General features: G+C 31.6%; 1 protein-coding gene across 8 annotated transcripts in view; it reads left to right on the top strand.

Moving 5' to 3' along the window:
* LOC106711182 (potassium/sodium hyperpolarization-activated cyclic nucleotide-gated channel 2) overlaps positions 1-18,451 on the top strand; it is a 138,330-nt gene that overhangs the window by 113,016 nt on the left and 6,863 nt on the right. The window lies entirely within an intron of this gene.

The raw sequence follows: 18,451 nt of genomic DNA, 5'->3' as shown, positions 1-18,451 counted from the left end.
AATATAAAATTAATAAATTGCGTAAATATAGTCTCTATGCAGTCAGCTATTTCTTAGCAATGTTCAACTTATTTTTACCAATATTGATCATTTTAAATATATTATGGAAAAAGTGACTATGTCCCAGAAATATTCAGATTAAATATCTGCAACTATTATACCACGTTTTTGTGTTTACCAACCATATTCATCTCTTCCTTATTTTTATGGTCTTTCCGTATTCAGCTATAAAAATTTAAGATTATATAAAATTTCAACTCGTAAAAACTGTTCGGATATAAAAGATAAGTAAATAGATTCACAAAGGCGGACTTACGAGCTCAATTTAGGCCACAAATGGTAATTAGCTGTACATTAAAAATTCGTATAAAACGCCCGGAAGCTTGTTACTTATTCACTGAAACTGTCGTATTAAATGCCGCGGCGACGCCGGACGGAATGCGGAATTATTCATCCCCGGTCTCACTTGCAAAACCGCTGTACTTCAAACGAATTGAATTAATAAGTTCTATGACTACAACTTACATAAATCAAAGTTAAAATAACACACGTATGTGAAAGTGCAAACAGAAAATTTGATTTCATAAAAAAAAAGAAAATAGATTCTTACTACCGAATCCTACTAAAGTTACATGAATATTTGTTCAAACATAATATTTATTTTAGTGCAATGTAATCTTGATTTAATGTTTAATCGAGCAAAGTAATTTATTTCTGCTTCCCTTAACCTATAAGTAATGTATTGTATTGTAATACAATAGTGTCGGCGACTTTTATTAATTTATTATTTATAAGGAAGCAATTATTTACTGCAAACATTATTCATCTCAAGATATAATTTATAAAATAAAGACTTTTGAGGTTTCAGAGGTCAGAGCGGGTCACGGCGATAGCGCCATGGCATAGTTAATATTTTAATTAATTCTAGCATTATCGAATTATTAAATAAATATATACGGATTTGAAAATTTCTTCACCAAGCATTTAAAAAAAACATATTGTTAAGCCTCTATCTCTATAAATCTCACGATTAGTAAGCAACCCTGGCTTGGGTATTTTAACCAAAGCTGCAGCAAGTTGATGATTATAAGTAATATTTCGAAACGTAATCATTAATATTGGTCCAATGTAGAACTAGAATGTCATGCATACAAGTAATTAATTTGACCATTGCAACCTCAGTTACTAGTCAAGTCGCAGCAGAAATGGTAAAATAAACTTTATTCCTATTAGAATTAGGTTTATTTTCCGATAGGTATACGTATTGGATCGGAGCCTCGAGTGATTGGCAGTCATTAACATAATTTCCGAGTGGCGGCGCGCTATCGTTTATAAGCGAGGTGACAGCTTCCGCTCGGATTGCTCGCAGCTCGCAGTGGCAACGCGATTAGATACAGATGCAAGACCGATTAATTCGCATCAACGCACTTTGGAAATTGTCAGATTTCTCTCGCTAAATCTACATTCAAGCTCTGCCTTATAGTTACCATTTTAATGAACCATAGTAACGATTTTAATGAAACCATTAAAATAGTTACAAATATAACCATTAGTACATACAAATATCAAATATATAAAAATAATTGTTAAATAAAAAAATTATGCAGTTTCATTATGACAGCCTAAAACAGAGATGACGAACCATTGGCACGCTTGCTATTAATGTCACGCAAATATTTTGGGCACATCACTCGCTATGTATTATTTTATTATACATAAAAAGTGTGAATTAGGCAAACAGGCGAATGCGACCGATGGTAACGTTACAGAATGTTACAAAGTAAAAATTATTTGATGGCCATCTGCTATTTACATCCTTAAACATTTCTTTAGAAAAATGGCACGTGGATACATCAAGGTTCGACATCCCTGGTCTAAAATATTAAATTGTTTTTTGAGTATATAAAAAAGTGCCAGGATACTTATAACTCGATAATCGAATTGTCAAAATGTTGTATAAAAACATTATAGTATGGTCAAATGTAATATAAAAGGTACAATACATCAAAATTAAAATACCTCACTACTTCTGGCTAACATAAAAATGACCTTTTTGCGCTACTTTTCACATTTATTCTTAGGATTTATCTTTATAATTAGCAATTCTAGGAGATATAGTTTATCAATGCCATAACAAAATGGATCTTTTGTTTAATAACGTTGATAATTTGTTAGAATAAGTAAAATAACATTGTCGGAATTCACTAAAAGGACAGTTTGTTCGATTTATATAAAAAAAAAAACAGTTAATAATTATCAATAAATCCAACTAAATGTACCTTTAAAACACACTGCTAAAGCATACGATTCGAAAGACAACTCATTAGCCAAAATTGGTTCTGCCGTTTAAGCTAGGTGATACATACCACGCAGAAATCAACCCTCCTGTCAGTTGGGAATTGATCTAGTTATATGAACGTTAAAATGGCGTTTAATAATTATGTGATTCCAGTTTATGGTATTGAAGAGTATAGGAATAATACCATAAATAGCATGCCAGTAGTCCATTAATAAAATCGACAACGTTACATGTTCGTCAAAAGGCATTGTGTTACTGCGGGAACAATGGCGGGCGACGCATCGGCCAACGGCAATACAATGCATGCGTCGTACCGCTCGTTACGTGAATAGTGCTGCCAGTTTTACGAGTATATAACTATTCTTGTGACGGACAAATCGACGTTTTGAAATGAGAATCGTTTGGTATAATTTCACTATTTTATCGGATCAAGTTTATCGATGACTGAAATGATACAATCTTAAGAACCTGATAAGTTTGTTCAAAAACAAATGGCGAATACACTTTCGGTCAACTTTACTCAAGTCTTATATATTCTTTAAACATATATATCAAATGGTACTTGATGAAACCAACGATGTTAATTCATTAATAACCTCAAACTTATTTTTTATCAGAATTCAAATTAAAACCAACATTTTAAAAAGATTTTATTAGAAAATTTACAGCAACAAATCCGTATTAAACTTTCCAAATAAATATCTAGAGCATTTAATTTTAATAATCAGTTAAAATAGTATAACTAATTGAACGAAATAGTTACAAAAGAGTGAAAGTTTTATAACAGCCGTAAACGATAATGAAAACTTTTTTAATAAGAAATTTATCAGCAATCAAGCAGTAAGCGGCTCTGATGGATAGAAATCCAGGAAATCCGGCCAATGGATTAAGACATAACTAGTTGTATGAACGGGAGAGTAAATCCAATGCCAAGGTCCTGTACACTACCGTATTATTAGGACTATCGCCTCGTTCGGTTCACGTTAGCTAAATCTAGTTCTTAACAACAACCGAGCAATTGTTTGGTTATCAACTAAATTTTTACTTTAACAGCACACTCATAGTGATTAGCGTATGGTTGATGTATACGATATGTGTAGACGATATATGTTTCCAAATTTTCTATTGTTTAATCATGGCAATGTTACTTTATAGGTCTTCGTTCATAATTGGGGTAAACAGTATCAATAATTTTGACTTAAAATGTTTGGAAAAAGTAGTGTATATTAATTATTCATCGGAATTGTTTAACTGCACAGAAAACACGGGCGTGATGTACCTTAAATTTGAAATTCATGTAGTCTGCTTGCAACATCGCGCCAACCGCCGCGCCGGCCTTACATCGGACGGAGTAACAATGAAAAATTCATCGCTTGAATACTTCCAATAAATTTGCCTGACGAATGAGGAGTTACGCATGTTCCACTTGTTCCAATTTGTTTATTGCGCTGTCTCTTTACAATAGTAAATATTTTGTTGTTTATATTGATTGAATGAGATTAAATGGTAAATACGCACAGAAATACATTATATTGCCATTCATTTTCTGTGAATAAAGTGAGACGATAATATGTTTTTATGGATATTTCAAACAATCTGAGCTATTTCAAACATTTTTTTTTCTATTGATCAAAAATATATTTTTTTTTTACAATAATTCAATGAAAGAAATACCTTATTATTTATAGTTACGGTTTCGTTAAATGTAAACTGAGTTTTTATTTGTTTAAATTTACCATTGACTTTTTGTTAAATGAACATCAAGGCCGTTGTGAATTCTTAGAAAATAATGAATCAATCATTGAAAACGTAGTACGCAGTGATCTGGTCTATTTTCAAACTATTAAATACACTACGAGTGCTTCAAATGTATCAAAAAGTAAATGTAATCTTTTAAATTTTTATTAAACATAAAACTTAAAGCATTTGATAGTTCACGTCATTTTTTTCTTCGCGGGATTCGACCGCCTCAATATTGTTCTTTTCGTATGATTTAAATAAAAATTATCACTACGGATTACGACAAAATATATCAAAATATATTTTTTAATAATTATGTGTAGTGACATTTTTTAATTAATTTGTAAATACTTACTGTACTAACACATAGAATTGTCTATTGCAGAAATACACGTTACTGTACACGTGAAAGCTCTATTACAAACGCCGTCTCATCTGTCCCCTAGACATTTATAAAGACCTTGTACCACATTTGCGGTCATGTCGCATTTACAACTTTGATCTTCGATTGACACGCGTGATCGATTTTTATGACGCGCTATATTTAGGAAAGATACCTATCCATATCATGTTACATTAAAATTATTTAATCCGTCAAATAGACTGCGAAAATGTTTATTTTTTACTCTATGTATCTTTTGGGGTCTGTATCTTTTTTTAAATTTACTATCTTATGTCAGATAAAGACAATCTTTTCTACACTAAAACTAACGTTTAAGATACAATTTAAACAGCAATTTAATATTCAAAGTTGATTTTTTGTATTTTTCGATTCACGAAGTTTTTAATACAATGCAAACATACACAATAATATTAAAATTAAATCGAAATGTTGAAATAAAACATAGTTATTGAAGAATAATAATGAGAGATCATTTGCCTTGAAAAAATTGAGATATCATTACATTTTGTTAAGGCAGTTAAAATAAACATTGACACTAACATGTACAATATTTTAGAGCCACAAATACTCATTTAGCATGCTCGTAAAATTCAGATTGTTTGAACATGGCTGTCAACAATTAAAAATGGAAGCGAGATAGTAAGCAAAGACAATCTTCAATTGACTCATGAAGATTACGAGCATTCTCGTGTTTACGTCGTAAAGGAACCGCGTTGTATGATTAATGACACATTGCCAGCTGTAAATAATAAAAAGACTATGGCATATAGACTATATGTTCTTTGTAGCGGTTAAAATAGAGACTGGATTTGCGTAGTGAAACTATGTTGGTAATTTATCCCTAATACTTTAGTTATGTTAATTTTCTGCGGGATTAAAGAAATTTTGGTTCAAGAGAGATAAAATTAACAGTACATTTTTGGGGCATTGAAAATATCATTTACACAAAACGATGCAAAGGAAAAAATTGTAGATTTTTTAGTGTAGAGAGTGATTCTATCAAGATATGAATAACAATTTCCTCGTAGCTTTAATATTCAATATTGCACGAACTCCTTTGTATTGACTCTCTTGTTACGCCCAAACGTTCGCCGTTCCAAGCTACATTGTTATTATATACGCCTCCGAAGGTTACTTCAGCTTTAAGCATCATGCACGACCGCCTTAAATAATAGCAGTACTTCTTTCTGAGCTTTATATTGAATAACATTAAAAAAACATGTGCACAGATTGGATAGTTGACTTTTAAAATTAATCGGCGATGTCCTTAATTTTAAAAACAATGAATATTTTTTTAATGTTGTTATGTTAATTTTTTTTGTATAATTTATCAAAGCGATGTTGTTGTTAGCTAATATAGACTAAATTAAAGTGATATATGTACGTCGGCCAAGTTAGGATTTAGCCTTAGCCTTACTTGGCCCCTTGTGGATTGGTTGAATTCATACATCTTTAAATGCATGCAATATGTGCAAGCTGCATCACAATGTTTTTCTTAGTAAGTATTAAGTATTGCAGTAACTTATTACGTTAATTCGTACATGACGGAGGTCCAACCCACGACTGATGATTACACAGTGCTTAACCCCTGCGCCACCGAAGCTCATTGTAGTCCTAGTATCCTTGAAAGAAAATAAAAAGACATACTAAACGAAGAGTCATTTATACTATCTCTGTTGCGATATTTTATGGCCAGCTGTAGAGAAAGTTTTAATTAAGAACTATAACAGCGTCACAGATAGATAAAATAGATGGGTGTTTGTACGCTTAATGAACAGTGGGTCGTTCAGAATCATAAGTAAAACTTTCTTTGCTTTATAGATTTTATTTATCACAGTATATCTGGACTATTTTTGTTATCTATTTATCAAGAGAGATTACAACACATATAAGTTTTTAATAATTTTTTTCAGGTACGTTCATCTCTGTGTGAATGGTTTATAACAAATCAAATTGTGTCTGTTAAGATCTAATCTATTTGTCGTACTGGTACCTGTAGAAAGGTAGACCTTAATAAAATAGTAAGTAAGCCAGTTAAGGGTCAGGTATTTCGGGAACTAGCGGCGGCGAAAGTACTCGTACGTACCGTAGGCCTTTAAATATTGATATTGCAATTTCCTTCTGGAGCTTCTATTTAATATTAAGGCAAGGTCATGTCCTAATTAGAGACGAGTTTTGAGTAAATTCACACGTAAATCTTGTTGTTAAGATCCTTTAATATTGAAATATAAAATTTCAACTTAATGTAAATGGAAATATATTAGTATATAATAAGTTGTGTAAATATATAAGTAATAGTAAATAACAATTTAATTATAAATGGTGAATTTTGAAATAAGTGTACATCTAAACTATATTTTACCAATATTATAAATGCGAATGTTTGGATGTAATGATGTATGGATGGATGAATAGATATTTGTTTGAAGGTATCATCCAGAACGACTGCATGGATCTCGCTAAAATTTGGCATAAATATAGAACATAGCATGGAAGAACAAATGGGCTGCTAAATTTTTTTTTTTTTAATTGCACGCTGGCGGAATCTCGAGCGAATACTAGTTAACAAAAACGTCTTTTATCAATCGCCAAAGTTTTACTTTTCGGAATAAACCTCTTTATAAGAATAATATTTTTTCCTTTTAACGTGAATTATTATATGCACATAATACAGAGTTTCTTTACTTTTTAAAACTCTTCGTGGAATGGTAGCAGACATGGTACATTCATTAATTACATCATGCAACTTAACAAAGATGATTCATTTATTTAACATGCATCGTGTTAATAATATCTTATGACATCTTACGTCCTTACAATTTAAAATAATATTCAACAAATGAACTTTGAAATGCAAAATGAAATGAAAAATACACTATTGGATTCATCACTCACATCTACGAGTATATAATATTGAAGTCACTGACCTCTACAGATATAAATACGAGTATTTATTTCTACCTAAGACAAGGAATTAATTTTTAAATATCAGAATTCTGGTATTTAAATTACAAATAAAAAAAAATTGCAGTACGCATGATTTCAGTTTAACTAAAATATGTTTGTTTTCATTGAATCAACAATGAATTTATTGAAGCAGATTTGAAATAGCATTATGTTGCGAAACAATATGCCAGAGAGATGTTTACGTCATATTGGTATTCGGATCGTACTAATAAAATAGTATAGTAGTCAGGCATTTGCAGAAACATTTTTTGAGTATAAATGTGTGCCTCCATTTCAAAACATTGTAAACAAGTCTTAGGCTTTAAATTAGATGATGTATAAAAACTATAATGGAATTTTGTTAAAGTAATTGTGGATTGCATGTTACATCATTGCGTTTACATTTATTAGACAATACTTACCGTGGGTTTCTGATCCAAAATCTCTGTATAAAACATATCGTTATATGACAGGGGTCATTATCTTTGACAAGACAGAGGTAACAATATGTTTTAAACGGAGATTTTGGACTCAGAAACCAACGGTTAGACACAATTGAATATAAATTTGGCATAGACCGTCGCGGCACGTCAAAACTATAAACTTTGCAACAATGGCCATATGTAACTATACTGTGAAATAGCATGTCGTGAATTACAATTGAATTTGATTTGGAAAATAACGAATTGATGTCGATAGAGATGAGCTAAGATTTCTGTAAGACTATAAAATTGAATTACGTAACTCTAAAGTAAGAAAACATATTTATACACTTAGAACTAATACTTATCTTTAAATGAAATGATAATTTGAATAGAGATAAAAAACGGCATGATTTGAATTTGATGACAAAGAAGTGTGGCATACGATTTCAAGATAAAAATACCATTGATTTAAATCCGTCACGTTCATATTCGTTGTAGTGTGTGGTATATAAAATATTTTTATATTTAAAGTTAATACGAAAGGAATTTTAACTTCACTAATGTAAGTAGAAAAAATCCATGTTCACTATTTAACCTTATTATCAGCATGAAATATGTATTCGTTCTAAAACATACGATTTAAATATTATATTAAGATTAGATGAAAAATAGTTTTTGTTGCAGCGCTATAATATAAATATCTCTTGCACAATTATGTTGTGCAAAAAAGAATTTTATAATTCAATGACACAGGCTTCATTTTTGGTATAATATAATGCCGTCTGCATTACTCATTATGATTTCAAATAAAATATCGACAAACATTATTTTAATCTATCTATATTTTGGTTATTAATTACAAAACTTATCACGACATTTGCGTATAAGTTTTGAGACGACAAATGGGTAAAAAGATTATAGCATCCTTTGTCTTGAACTATACTGAATCCTTAAAACTTATTACGTCACAGCTACAAATTAATGTAAAAATATTTTTCCGTGTTTTTTTATATCATACGTAACGTATGCAAAGTTGGAAATCACGACTATAAATATTTATTTACAAAGTTGTGTAAAGTGCTCTTTCCTTTGAGCTTTAATACTAGCTACAGTTAAAAATATACACTCGAATGAAAATTTATTTCAGTAAATATTTAAAGGTTTATCTTTTTCTTTTCTATACAAAGATGTTTGAAACATTATCTACAAAATTGCCGACATATCGATACAAAAAATGCTCTTTTTACGATCTATAAGTGTTAAATACATATATGATCTTAAACGTGGAAACTTTAAAATAAAAAGGTAATGTTGGTATAGTCGCTCACGTATCGCCTTGCAACATTACCCGGGAATATGAGCTAAGATTATTCATAGCGCCTTTTGTGTGCACAGTTTTATTTCTGCCGTATAAACAACGCGGCAGCCTTGAATATTGAAACAATGGCATAAGGTTAAGTGGGAGGGACCCGCTGAGGTAGCGTCGTCCCTCCTGAAGTGGCCACCTCAGCCTCTGAGCTTTCTTCTCGAGCCCTCTCCAACCTTTGCCAACGCCAAAACTCTTCACTCCAATACGTCCACTACACTCAATTACATTATAAACTGTCGATAAAGATCACGAAAACCTTAAAATTTATGAAAAGATGATTGCGATAAAAATAATCAGGTCAAAAGAAACGGATCATTATAATAATAATAATAATTTATTATTTTAAAACTTAATTTAAATTAAAAATAAATAAATTAAATCATTTATAAATAATTTTGCACCATTTGAATAAACGTACTCCCATAAATATTAATATATTTTATTATTATTTTTTGTTTACTTTATATGATTTGACTTTATTAACTTTTAAGTCAAAATAATTAACACAAGAAAGCAAAAACATCTTATGAATAAGTACGAATACATTTCAACGTCATGAAATAAAAATTTTAGTAATATTACAAAAGTTTTAAACGTGGATTCTGCTCCCAGAAACCCACGATTAGTTACTTAAGTTTGTTACAATAGGTGTTATGTAAGTGTTTTACAGGATCGTTAACTGTTCAATGTGTCACGACATTTAAAACAGTTTATTTTATCATCTTTGTTATTTTGGTTAAATGAACTTTAGTGTGAAAATAACAACAGTGGTATTTACGACAACGAATTAAAACACGCTATTGTTTCAAAGCTTAATGTATTTTTTACATCTATATGTATAAAAGAAAGTCGTGTTAGTTACACTATTTATAATTCAAGAACGGCTGAATCGATTTGACTGAAAATTGGTGGGCAGGTAGATTAGAACCAGGAAACGGACATAGAATATTTTTTACCCCGTTTTCTATTTTTTATTCCGCGCGGACGGAGTCGCGAGTAAAAGCTAGTAGTAGGTATTATATATTTATATGCAGTCATGTGTATCGTATCTTGACACTTAAATAACAAAACACTTCCACCGGAAGCGATTTTGGTGAATATTTAAGGATACTACAAGATACTCTTACAACCTCGTTAACGAACATATTACCAATGACAAGCGGTCAAAATTTAAAACACGTTTTTAACTTAATCGTGTCTAATTATATTTTTGGATTAGTGCAGTTAATTTCTGAACTCTTATATAAAACATAATCGTAATTTTCTTTGAAACAAAAACAGAGATTACAAGAGAGATTACAACATGTTTCATGCAGGTGTTTCGTTAGTGGAAATACAAAATAAATGTACACAATAGATGTGAAAATTATACCACCACTAATATCAGTTATCCAGCCGTAACCTCAGCATTAAACATTATAAACGCTCACAACTAGCTCGTATGTTTGCTTACATTTCCGCAGACATAATATTGTTGGTAACCGTTGTGTTATCCGTTGCGGAAACAAGCTTTGTTCCATTATGTAAATTGTAAACGGATCTAAAATATCCCACTAATAATATAACCAGTGTACAGTTATGGAATTAAATTATGTTAAGAGCCAATATCGTTCGACAATAATCATAAGGCCTATAATTTAGCACCTATGCATGACACGTTTTCCACAATAAATCGACAAGGATATCTGACCCGGTGGTTAAACGTACTGTAGTGTTTTTTTATTTATGCCTTTTTGTATTCCCATGCAGGTTTTACATATTTCTTTAAGAATACCGCGATAGCAGCGCCCCGTACCATATATCGTTGTTTGACTATACTGTAGCTGTCTTGTATTATTCATTTATCTATTTCTATGCCTAACAAGGTTTTATATGTTTCGTGACAGGACTACCCGCAATAGATAGGTATATAAAGTGGGTAGGAAATAAACGTCCTCGGCTGAAAAACCGTTTTTAGCAGTCCTTTGGGGTCAGTATAATTCGGACGACGTTCCGTTTATTGTCACAATGAAACCAGTATACTGGTTTTAAAAACCGGAGGTAAGATGCTTTGACAGGATGCGTACATCCCGTTTCCTTCTCTTTACCCTATTACCACGATTACTGTTCTAAGGACATAATTATTAAAGAGGACATTTTCACGCAATTCAAATACCCCAAAGCTTCCCATTTAGCGGTCTTAGTTTGTGTGTATCAAATAAATAGTGTTTCAGACGATCAAAAAAAGTATTGATTGAAATGTCAAAAAATCACGTTTGTAGATGTAAATAAATAACTAATCTTTTTCGCTTGCAAAACATGAATGAAGCCTTCAACTATAACGAATCTGTAATGATGGACTAGAAGATAGCTATGTATTATACATTACTATGTATTGTTGTAGTATATTTTAATAATTTAGAAGTCTAGAACAAAGGACGTGCGGTACGAGTCTTAGTTTTTGATAAAAAAAATAGCTTGAAACAAAAAATAATTCTTCATGGATAATTTTTCGAGTTTAGTATATGCGTTGTTTTTTGCTATTACGACGATAAAATAGAAGAGAAAAAGTTTCTTTAACATTACCGTAATAGCGCACAAGTAAAGTGTACATTTCTTTTATGACCAACATTTATTTTATAGCTGTAAGAACATAGATGGGATTTTTAGCTTTTAAGTGCATGTTCCTTATGGATATTTGTTTATGTTAGTGTTAGATAACACATGTGTCAATTTATAATAACTAATTCAATATAATTATACTTCGAGACAGAAGTCAATTTAACTTAAGTAATTTTTACATCATGGCTCTACATAAATTAGATTTTGTCGGACGTTAGCTAACAAAAAGAGTTTCGATAAGGGTATAAGACCTTACGTTGTGTGGTCCTAAACTAAAGACAGCTTTATTGTACTCACCCCAACAGAGCATAACAAATGTAAACCTTTGAACATTAAAGTGACAGAAAACAAAACGATTTACCGACGAAATGTGACCCTTCCCTACTCCAGATGTGTTCTCCCACGTCGCCGACTATGCAGAGTTCAAATTCAAACGACTAATAGCTATTTAATTTATAGGTTAAAGCAAAATCTAATATATAAAATTCTCGTGTCACAGTTTTCGTTGCCAAACTCCTCCGAAACGGCTTGACCGATTCTCATGAAATTTTGTGAACATATTCAGTAGGTCTGAGAATCGGCCAACATCTATTTTTCATTTTTTTTTTTTGTTTTTTAACTGCGCGCGGACGGAGTCGCGGGCGACAGCTAGTCTAATATATAAAATTCTCGTGTCACAGTTTTCGTTCCCGTACTCCTCCGAAACGGCTTGACCGATTCTCATGAAATTTTGTGAGCATATTCAGTAGGTCTGAGAATCGGCCAACATCTATTTTTCATTTTTTTTTAACTGCGCGCGGACGGTGTCGCGGGCGATAGCTAGTCTAATATATAAAATTCTCGTGTCACAGTTTTCGTTCCCGTACTCCTCCGAAACGGCTTGACCGATTCTCATGAAATTTTGTGAGCATATTCAGTAGGTCTGAGAATCGGCCAACATCTATTTTTCATTTTTTTAACTGCGCGCGTACGGAGTCGCGGGCGACAGCTAGTTATTATATAATAATGTCATATGAACTAATTTTGACTTTTATAAAATACTAGCTATCGCCCGCGACTCCGTCCGCGCGAAATTAAAAAAACTTAATAAGTAACCTATGTGTTCTTCCAGACTATGTTCTATATTTGTGCCAAACTTCATCAAGTTTCGTCGAGCCGTTTCGGAGATACCTTCAAACAAACATCCATCGATCCATCCATCCAAATATTCGCATTTATAATATTAGTAAGATGTAGTAATAGTATAGCTGTTATAAACTTTTTCTCAATGTCAAGTCGTATAAAATTTATAACATCATCATTGTTGGACGCAATTCTCTCACACAGATGAGAGAGGACGTGAAACTTTAATAAACCATCCAGCTTTGATACAGGTCCCTACAAATATTTAACGTGAATAAGAATAAAAATTGCCTGTATCAAGTCAGTCATATTGACATCAAATACTCGGCCGAGACCCGACGGAGTGCTCTCGTATTGTCGTCTCGGACACACAATAACGTGACCTATCGCTTTCCGCTCCCGTTTATAACATCAGTCATTTGATATTCTTGACACAATGAATATGTACTTTCGTGCATTACTGGTATGAGAATAAATACATTTTTTTTATTATTGCGTCTATCTTTGAAGAAGTTACCGCAATAAACTCACTCTTAATTAAATCTACCTTGGGGATACCATTTCTTATTCCATTGTCCAAATCTAGGATTCTTATTTTTCTTAATTTTTCATTAAACCAGAACCAACTATGTAATGTCATAGCTCTAAGATATTAAATTCTAACCTGACTTTTATTTAATAAAGTTTACAAACGTTTGCATCTATATTTTATCTTTGGGCTAAAATTGAATAAAATATTAGGCCAACACATTTTAGTTTTCGGGTCTGAGAGTAGTGAAACAATCATACACCCCCGGCACCACTGTCGAACCTCGCTAACCTTTTTTATAAATGCTAAATCAATACATTGAATTTGGCAAAATAGCAACAAGACCTTTTACTACGATATTGCTACTTCCAAAGAACTTTGCCTATCGGATAATCTTGCAATAAGTTAATAAATTGTAATTTTAAATTCGCAACGTTTCTCCTTGAATTAATATTAAAATATAAATATACTTAACAAAGACGTGTCTCACAAAAGAATGGATAGACCATTTGTCCCAGGTGTTTGTGCAAGTTATTGTAAGCAGACATTACAGTAATTAATTACATCATGTCTGTTATTACAGAATCTAATATATTTCATATTGTGACGTCGAGTTAGTGATGTGAATCTAGATAAAGTTCGTAATAAAATAGCACAGGAAAATATCTTTTCAACATGCCTTGAATTGTAATCAACTAGATGACTAGGTGTTATGCAACTCTGCACAAGTCACCTATTTATGTATATTAAAGGTGGTATTATTTTATGCGTATTTATTTTATATACGGGAAAACATGTAGTTATTACATTGCTTTTATTTGTAATCAATCACCTTGATAGTTATTATTTCTTTACTAATTTATATGCAAAATAATAGTTTATATTCAACTGGAAATACCGTTTACGATTGATCGATTGTGACGGTTTAATGAAATTTCAATTCTACTAAATGGAATTGTAGTGTAGTAAAGAGGATTGACGTTTTGATTAAATCTTTATTATCTTTATTATCTTTATTTATTTATTTATAATACAATGTTACCCTAAAATACAATTATGTCCCACAAAATTATTTAAAATAATTTGACTGTAGGATCAAAAATGTCAAACGTAAGATATGTTCACTAACTTCAGATTTGGTTAGAAAAATCTACACTGAGCAAAGCGACTGCTTAAATAAAGTTTTAGCGTAAAGAAATCAAACTTACTGATAATGTTGCCGAGAAAGGTATTTTCATTGTAAACAAATTATCCGCCAATCATATTATTAGTATTTATTCCCTACAAACAGTAATCAAAGTATGAAAACTTGACATTTCATAACAAATCAACGTGTCAATATTACTCTGATATTGATATTTGTGTTAGTCGAGCGGTTTACTCCATTTAATTGGGTTTAAGTCCCCGAGGTTGCCTCTGAAATGACTGTATATAACACGATACAACTTCAGCATTACATTTCACGTTTTTACTCTTATCCTAGAGTTAACAAAAGAGATGTATTTTAAACTATTATTTCAATATATAATTTGCAGATTACCGTGATTAATTGTAGCAAAGAGGATCATTGTAGTGTCAATATTATACGAGAGCGTACTTTATTGTTCGTATTGATTCATTAGCAATGCGCCAACGCGGTACGGGTCACTGCGCGTGCACTAAATTTAATCGTTTAACCCGGACGCGAACGGAAATTAATTAATATCATTAATTTCTAGTGTTGCAATATTATCTGTTTTGAATTTATCATTGATACTTTTATTGTGACGTCAATATTGACTTGTAAATTAAATAAACATCCTCTATCTTCAGCCATATGGCTTTAAGACCCCCTCCACTACTTAGTTTAGCTTATTAACAGTGGTAGAACCTGCAGTAACATACTTTGTATGAATAGGCCGCCCAGTGCAATACCACTTCCACACAGAAGACAGGCGTAAAGTAAAAGTTATTCCGCATTTCGTCTGATGAGTGTTCGTTTCTGCTATATTTTTTTTCTTTATGTTTGTTAACAGTAGGCAACGTTATGCAAATAAAGTTGTGTATCGGCAGCGGTCATTGCTATTTTAGCTAATTCAGATGCCATTTGCGCGTTTGTAACCTATTGCTATAAAAAAAAACTAGCTGCTAAAAAAAGATATTTCTATATTAAAATAACAATGACGCGGCTAGTCGCTTAGTGGAAAAGGGGTCTTAAGTTGTTTAAAAAATATCGTAACGTTTATGGACACGTGTATGAACTTACCTATTACTCACACTCACAACGTGAGTATAATTTGTGGTTAGATGTTTTTTCATTGCGTCAGATTTCTCATACTGATTTATAAAATTTACAAAGATGAGGCTGCGATTTAAGATAATACTCTATACGAGTTTTATATAATGTGATTGAATATCGAAGTTCTTTATCGATCACTTGTAACGTGGACTTCCACTGGTCAAACACAATAAAAAAAACATATTGTCATTTAAAAAAAACGTTGAAATTATTGTTGTTAAACTGACACTAACGACAATTTGTCTAATACGATTTACATATTCTAAGCATGTATCACGTACTAAGATTAGTTCTGACACGTGCAAGATGCGGAAAATATTATTTGAAATATTGCTTCGATTGCATTAAATACATCATGTCTTACCACAATAATTATTATCGGACACTTCATATGCTTCCGGTGTCATGTGGAAACGAACTTGGAAAATTACAATAATATATAGAAATACTACTCGTATTATTATAAATGCGAATGTTTGGATGGACGAATGGATATTTGTTAGAAGGTAGAACGGCTCAACGGATCAGGATGGCATTTGGCATGGTTATAGAACATAGTCTGGAAGAACACATAGGCTTTTTTATTAATTAGGTTTTTTTAATTAATCATTTTTTCTTAATTGTCATTGAAGTCACTTTTGGTTGCAAACATGTCAACACTTCGTTGTTCATCATCGTGTTATATATACCAAAACATGTGTTATCAAAATATAAATAACATGATAGTAAATATAAACATTTCCTGTACTTATATACCGTCATAAGGAAACAGGGGCCAGGGCATTACGGTCACGGCTCAGCTCTTTATGTCAGTTATATGAACCATTTCTTTTAATGACCAGGGACGTTACGTATGCTCAAAAAAAACTGCTAACATGAGCTGAAAGTAAGTAATGATAGTAATCAAACATCTAATATCGAGGTAATAGCCTATTTGGATATCGGAATGTATTTTATGGGTTTTCATACTAAAATTTAGATGGATGGATAGATGTTTGTTTGACGGTATCTCTTGAAAGACTCAATGGATCTTGATGAAGTTTGGCATAGATGTAGAACATAGTCTCACTACTTAGTACGTTTTTTTTTAAATTCCGCGCCGACGGAGTCTCGGGCTACAGCTAGTTTTCTATAACTTTAATGTTAAATGGTCTGTCGAAGAACTGTCGAAGATCTTAATTAGTGATAGATTATACACATATAAACGATGAGTACATAAATAAAGCAAGGTTTTCAAACTTATATTATTAGTAGTTTAATGGGACAAGCTACGATAAGAGTAAATGGAAGATTGAAACGTATGCATTAGACGCAAATGATTGCGCATTTACGCATTATGCATCAGAATGGCCGAGTGCATCGAATCAGAGTTAATTAAACGAATGAGAATTTATGTTTCTTCGTAAATGCATATTTCACATTTTTTTTATTTTATTGATTTTTTTAATGGTTTTTAATTTCAATTTCTCTTCGTCGCAGTGCAGCTCATCTAAATAATTTAATTGTCATTTTAAATTCGATGATAAAATAAAGAGACTCGATTTAAAGAATATTTTCGTAACTCGGCCTAAACTTGGCCACTATATAAAAAAAAACAACGTAAGTCTGTTTAAATAAAGATAACGAAACCGTAACATTATATTGGTTCCAAAAAATATAACTTAGAAGAAACCCTCTTTTATTTGACATTCCAAAATCTATTGATGAAAAATAAATAAAACTTTACTACAGGTATTTTCCCATCTAAAATGTTCGTTTTAAAATATAAACAAGGCTAGTTATAACATGTAAAACGTAATAAAAATGCGTCATTCACAATCAAGCGTTGGGAAATTCAATTCAGAGCCAGATTTAATTTGTAGCCAATAAAAACATTACAACACCGGAAAGCAATAATTGTTCCTACGAAAATGTTAAATTTACCAACACATTTTACTGAAGCAATAAGAATTTTCTTCGAATCATTTCAGATTTAGTATTAGAATTTGTTTATATATTTATTTATTTTTGTACTAGCTGTCGCCCGAGATTTCCTGTGAAATTAAAAAAATATATATTTTTATGAACATCCAGACTTACCCAATGTTTGGATGGATGGATTTGTATTTATAATATAAGTAATGTTTTCATCGGTTATCCAACTTATTTGACTTATAATCTGGTTGCTTTATTTTCAGCTAATTAATAAATAAATTATAACGATTTCCAAATTCTTCAATTGTAATAAAATTTACAATCTCATATTTCTATTTTAGTAGTGTTACGTCGTGTAGTTAATTACTTCAATGAAATTTGAATCTACTAATAGCTTTATTTCACCATCCAATAATAATCATCATCTGCTCACTATACGTCCCCACCGAGGGGCTCGGAGCCTTCCCTGAGTTAGGGGTGACTAGATAGTCAATCACGCTGGCCCAGTTTGAGTTGGTTGACTTCACACATATCTTTAAATTTCTACTCAGATATGTGCAGTTTGGATGTTTTCCTTCGCCGTAAAAACGTAGGTAGAATAAGTGTTCATACATCTGTATTAATCAAAAACACTATGGTACATGGCGGGATTCAAACCCAGGACCTGCAGATTGCTAATCAAGTGATTAACCCCTGAGCCACCGACGCACAGGATTAATAATATTATACTTTTACTTGAATTAAATAAATTGTACTCAAAGAACTGGCAACAACTATACTTACTAAAAATAATTTGTGTTGAAAGTAATAAATTCAAAACTTTAT

This window comes from Papilio machaon, chromosome 16, assembly GCF_912999745.1.
Source record: "Papilio machaon chromosome 16, ilPapMach1.1, whole genome shotgun sequence".
NCBI lineage: Eukaryota > Metazoa > Arthropoda > Insecta > Lepidoptera > Papilionidae > Papilio > Papilio machaon.
Note: the sequence above shows the minus strand (reverse complement) of the source record. Positions and strands in the feature narration are given on the sequence as shown.